The sequence below is a fragment of the Microtus ochrogaster genome, linkage group LG2 (genome assembly GCF_000317375.1).
Source record: "Microtus ochrogaster isolate Prairie Vole_2 linkage group LG2, MicOch1.0, whole genome shotgun sequence".
Lineage (NCBI taxonomy): Eukaryota > Metazoa > Chordata > Mammalia > Rodentia > Cricetidae > Microtus > Microtus ochrogaster.
Genome location: NC_022028.1, coordinates 28,689,577 through 28,695,094, shown reverse-complemented (window position 1 = coordinate 28,695,094; position 5,518 = coordinate 28,689,577). Strand labels below are relative to the sequence as shown.

At 47.5% G+C, this 5,518-nt stretch overlaps 1 protein-coding gene across 4 annotated transcripts in view; it reads left to right on the top strand.

The window, feature by feature from the left end:
- Window positions 1–546: 546 nt before the first annotated feature.
- The window catches only part of St6gal2 (ST6 beta-galactoside alpha-2,6-sialyltransferase 2), a 65,572-nt gene continuing 60,600 nt past the window's right edge, over window positions 547–5,518 (top strand). For 2 of the 4 annotated variants that reach the window (XM_005360007.3, XM_026785667.1), the window contains exon 1: window positions 708–1,028. The gene's annotated coding sequence lies outside the window, so the exon portion shown is untranslated. Of the gene's footprint in view, window positions 631–707; window positions 1,029–1,716; window positions 1,780–5,518 lie in introns of those variants that run through there. The other 2 variants (XM_026785665.1, XM_026785666.1) reach the window with 2 other exon arrangements.

Genomic DNA, 5,518 nt, shown 5'->3' with positions numbered 1-5,518 from the left:
TGGCCACCCCACCAAGAGTTGGACCGGCTTGTTTTGGTGGACCTGTAGGGAGCTCTGGGTGAAAGGCGACCGGTTCCCAATTCTGTCCCTGCACAGCAGGGCGCCTCTCTGTAGAGGCAAGAATGAAAAGGCAGGCGGCTTGAGCCAGCCTGAGACTGAACAAAGGGAGCCAGCGGCCCAAAGGATGCTATGCTCCCCATGCCCCACCCAGCGGGCCAGGGCGCTGCCTCGCCTGCAGGTAGCCGGTTTTTCGCTCTGCAGAAAGCTGTGTGTTCGAGGCCAGCACACAAAGACTCACTTCCTTGGGGCCAGACTCCCAGACTGCCCTGCCCACTCGTGGCCAGTAGCATTCCTGCGGTCACCACCTGGACCCTTGCGCCCCCGGGTGCCAGGTACTGGGGAGCAGAGGCGGTGCGGGGAGCCCTCGGAGCAGCTTGCCTGGTGGAGGCGGTGGCTGGGATTAGCACGCCTTTTTAGGCAGCCGCGCCGCCCCACACAGCAGAGTCTGCAATCGCTGTGCGAGAGGCAGGCTCTGCGTCGCTGGAGCGTCCCCGTCTGCTCGGGCCGGGCAAGCTGCGGGCTAAGGTTGAGCGCGGGAGGCCGTGCAACTTCCCGGCGCCCAGCCACTAGGTGAGCCCAGACAGAAGACCGGAACCGGGAGGGCTGGGGTGCACGGGGCTCTGGGGGCGGGGCAGCCTCCGATCGCGGGCCCACGGGGCCATCAGCAACCGTGCCACAGCAGCGCGGGTTGGAACAATGAAGCGCGCGGCGCGGGGCTGAACTCGGCCACGCATTGGCTGGGAGGCCGAGCTGTGGCGGGCGGCGACGCGATCGCGCGCTGCCGGATAGGGGACCACGCCAGCACGGGGTCGCCTGAGCCCCCAGCGAGGCCGCGCTTCCCTGGGCGTCCCTGTGAGTGTGGGAGCGCGTTGTGCGCGCGCCCGCCAGTCCGCCCGCGTGGCTGCCGGGGAATAAAATGTGACACGCACGAGTCTGACTTCGGCGCAGAGCACAGGCGTGGGGACAAGGTGAGTGAGTAGCTCGCGAGTGTGCAGGATCTGCGACCCGCCAGTGTCCTGTTGGAATCTCCTTGCTGGTGCGCTGAGCTACTACTCAGAGTTAGATGAGCTCAGCTACCAGAAGCCAGCGCTGTGCGGGGAGAACAGGGCACTCCGAAGAGGGTGAGCAAAGGAAGGCTTGCGCTTTGGGGACAGGTGGACACAGTCCACTCTGGACATCTGAAATTGTGCAGTGGTTTGATTTGATGTGATTTGGCTGTGAAAGAAAGTGGAGACTTTTATCAAATTCCCTGACATCTTCTTACAAATTAGTGCACTTACAGCTTAGAGAGCATCCTGATTTTTTTTTCTTCTTCTTCTTCTGTGTGGCTATAATGTTTAGGTACAGAGGGATCTTCGGGAGCCCCCTCCCCCGCCAAAGTCAGTGTTCATTCCTTGTGCTCTTAGCTGGCGAAAACTCCGTGTTTGGGTTGTTTTACTTCCCACCATGTAGAGAGGTTATGTGATGAATTCTTCTTAAGAAGAAATGTGACATCTATCTCCTTTGGACCTGATGGCACTGGTGCTGTGGGACCAGTGAAGGTAAACGCATGGTTCGACGCAAATGAGGCTTTCCAAAGAGAGCTGAATAGTGTGTTTGGAAAAGCTGTGCTTTCCAGGAATTTAAATGAGACTTTTTGTGATTGCCTTTCAGCGTCTCCCCCTGTGTTTCTTGGGGCAGAACTTCCGAAGCAGTGTGGGAATCCAAAAGCACTGTGGGGTGAGAAGCTATGTGTACATGGATTTTGGTGAACTTTAGGGGAGACGTTGGGAGGTGGGTCCTACTGAAAATTTGATGAGAAATAGGTCTTGTTTGGTGGAAATCATTGTCGTTTGGATTACTGAGCATTCTGTGGTCCTCCAGCAGACTGCCTTTCTGGGTGAGGAGACCCCCTAGGGTGACTTAAATACTGCACTTTCTGCACACAAAAAGAAAAAAAGAACTAGCAGAAGTTAGCTTTTCAATCGTTATTTTTCATGAAAGTTACTTTATAGTTGACTTAAAATTTCTGATCAGTACTTTTACCATTTTGAAATACAGTGTATGTCTCTGTATTTTAGTAGCAGAGTGTTGGGGTGGTAAATTTGGGGTAACTTCCTTTCAAAGGAAAAGCAATGCGTGGCCGTTTAGCTACTTTTTCCATTACTATTTTTCTGGAAATAGTAATGGAACAACCAATTTTCTCCCCTATTTTGTTATAATATCTTAGAAAAACTGTCAGCAGTGGTAGTTGGATATTGCAACTGAAAAAAGAAAATAAAAATAATAGATGATTGGGTTCTGAATTTTGCAAGTTTGGGGTGGGGTAGGGCTCATACATGCAGAAGTTCTAGATATGCTTCGCAGGGCCAATAGAAATTGGAGCAGGCTGCATCCCTTTTTGCTCATTCAAATGGATGCTTCCTTGGTTTTGAACTAAATCTTCTTAGAGATTTTGGCATGGGTCTTCTCCTGACAGAGCTACGAGCTCCACGGTTTAGGATGCTGGAGGTGTGCGCAATTTAGAATTCAGGTAAGGATGAAGACACGCACCTGGAGGACCTGGGCAGAGAGACTTTAATATCTGGAAATGTGTGACTGATGGATTCTGCAGAAAGGGACAGTCATCTGTGCTTGGTTCTGACTATGAAAACTAAGAGGGGATGAGTGTGAGTTTCTGAGTGCAGCCGTGGCAGCTGCCAGGACAGATCAGATAGAGTCCTGGTTGCTGAGGTAGCTTATACATATGTCCTTGGATCTAGGGCTCCTCCTCTTCTTCCTCCTCCACCCTCTTCTTCCTCCTCCTTCTTCTGAGATGATTTTCTTTCTGAGCAGATCTCTTGCTTATATATGCTAACAGAACTCTTATCCTCTAGTGCAGAATTATCCAATCATTTCTTTTATAAGCCATGGCACACTGGGCCCGGAGCAGCCCCTGCTTAGATAAATAAGTCTCAGAGCAACTTGCAGACATTTATCCCTTGGGAAATTCTTAATTAATCTGCAACTCTGCTGCCTGGTTTCTGATACCCTGAATAAAAATATCTCGTGCATCGTAATATGATGCCTTGTCTTAAACATGGATTTCTCTTTAAGCATGCTATATTATGGTATTCCCTATCTCTTCCTCCTTTGGAGTATTCTGGAGTACGACCTTAAATTTTAATTGCTTAGATTAATGTTTTATTCAACTTGCTCAAATGTATAAGCAAAACAGAGTTCTTTTGGTGTTAGGTTTAAATTGTTTTAAACCCTAAAACTGGAAACTCATGCTTTGCCAAAGATGAGAATCACGTAAGTATAAAAGAAACAGTTGTATGGAATCGGGCACTGATTTTGGAATGAGACGAGAACAGGTGCACATTTACACAGACATTTTCACTGTTTTTAGTACTAACTATTGCTATCAGTGCCAAGGACTAAATGGGTTATGGATGATAGATAACCAGCTACTGTTAGCAAATTAACATACCTTCAGTTTCATAAAACTGTTGTTCCCTTTTTGGAAAGCCCATCATGTCCCCCTTTTGAGAGATTTGTTTATCATGTTAAGTGTAAAAACTACAGCGTGGGGGGATGGATTTATTAGGTCTCTTATCAAACCTGAAGTTTATTATGATCTGAAATGCCCAGAACCCCCTGAGTGGCTAGGGAACAGCTGCAGTGTGGAATATGTGCCTGGAACTTACCCAGTGTGCATGTGGCATGCATTAAAAGAGGCACTAGACTGTCCTTGGAGCTTGCGGGGCTCAAGATCTGGTCCAGCACCGCCAAGGACCCTAGCCTGGCCACAGGATAAAAGCTGGGTCTCAGCAGTGTCAGCCACCATGTGCATTCCACAGCCCCCAAAAACCAAGGGCTTCCTGGTGTGCAAGGATTGGGGACAGGGGGTGGCTTTGTGATAGGAAATGACACCTGAGGTTTGTCCCCCCACTCTTAAGCATGCTGTCTCTACACATCTGTTCTAAGCCTGTCCTGCCTCCTGCTGTCTCCTCTGTTCCTCCTTAGGAAAGGAAAGAATCCCAAATTCAAGGTAAGGTTTGGTTCTAGAGAGATGGAAGAGTCTGCTGAAGACTGGGTTTACAATTCTTGCAATGGGCTTTCCTGAATAAGAAACTGATCAAGAAGGCTGGTGGTTGTGATGTATTCTGGAGGAAGTCTCCCTGCACCAGAGTTCAGTTCCCAGGGCTGGTAAGGAAAAACAGGGACCAAATCTACTCCAAGCTGACTTCTGGTTCTGGATTCTTAAGATCAATAATTTAATGTTCTGATGTACTTAAAATTGATTTGCCCTGCTGTCCCTGGAGAAGGTAGCAATTCAAAGAATAATAATAGCAACTGATTTGCAGGTACTGTGTACCACACCCTGCCATTTGCTTTGCATAGATTATATGAGTACACTTTAGCCATAAGCCCAGGAAGTATTATTACCCTATTTTAACAGTGAGAACACTGAGTCTCAGAGAAGTGAAATGTCCTGGCAAAGCTGGGGCGTTTGCCTAGAGCTGATGTTGTTGGGCTGAACTCTGCTCTACAGAGGAGCAGGATTGACCAGAGTCATCACCTTGTCTGGCCAGAGATTGCTGAGACCGACCATAAGCTACCACCTCCTCCAGTGCTTGAGCTGCTGGGTGGGGCAGATACACCAGTGTGAAGGGGAAGGCAGGGGCCCTCAGAGACCCTGCAAGAAGAAATTTTTGAGCATTTTTAAACGGACTATAGCATTTTGAGAACCCAGACAAGCAGGATTAGAATGAAATCCTGCTTTATATGAAGGTCACCATGTTGAGTGGAAATTTCAGGGAAAGATTTGGCCTGAGATTGGAGAAATGGGTGCTGCTCCTTTGACTTATTTAGAAGTATATTGGTGAAAGCTCAGAGGGTTCACCATGTGCAGAAGCTGCCATCTTGATGATTGGCCTCTGCTTTCCTCAACTTCATTGTTCACACATTAAGTTCTTTTCAGTGCTGCTTCTAGTCTGAGCCCTAGAGCAAAATACTTTATTAAATTTCAAACAATTGGTTTTGCCTAATTGAATTATACAGATTTTTTTTGAAGTCAGGATTCTTGTTGTGGTTTCTAAAATGACTTGACTTTAAATTAAACTCTGAAAAGGTGAGGCTCTTATGCAACCCGATTACTTTATTGTTTAGGGATAAAGCTGAGAAGCGACTTCCTTGAAAGCAAGGTAGTTAGGATGATTTTTATGAACGACAGTATATGGCTGGAGGTGAAAACTTAGTTAGCATGGGATTTGCTCATGTTGCTTCTCTCAAGTGAAAAATCAATCTGGAATGTGTGATTAATTGAATGAATTCATTTTTGCTGTTGAGGAGGGAGCTAACTATGTAAACTACATTTTAAATTTTAAAAATCTTATTAGCTTTGCCATGTGAAGCTGGGCATGATGATAAACACTTGAAATTCCAAGCCAACCTGGGCTGCCTAACGTCCTACTGGGGAAAGGGTGGAAAAGAA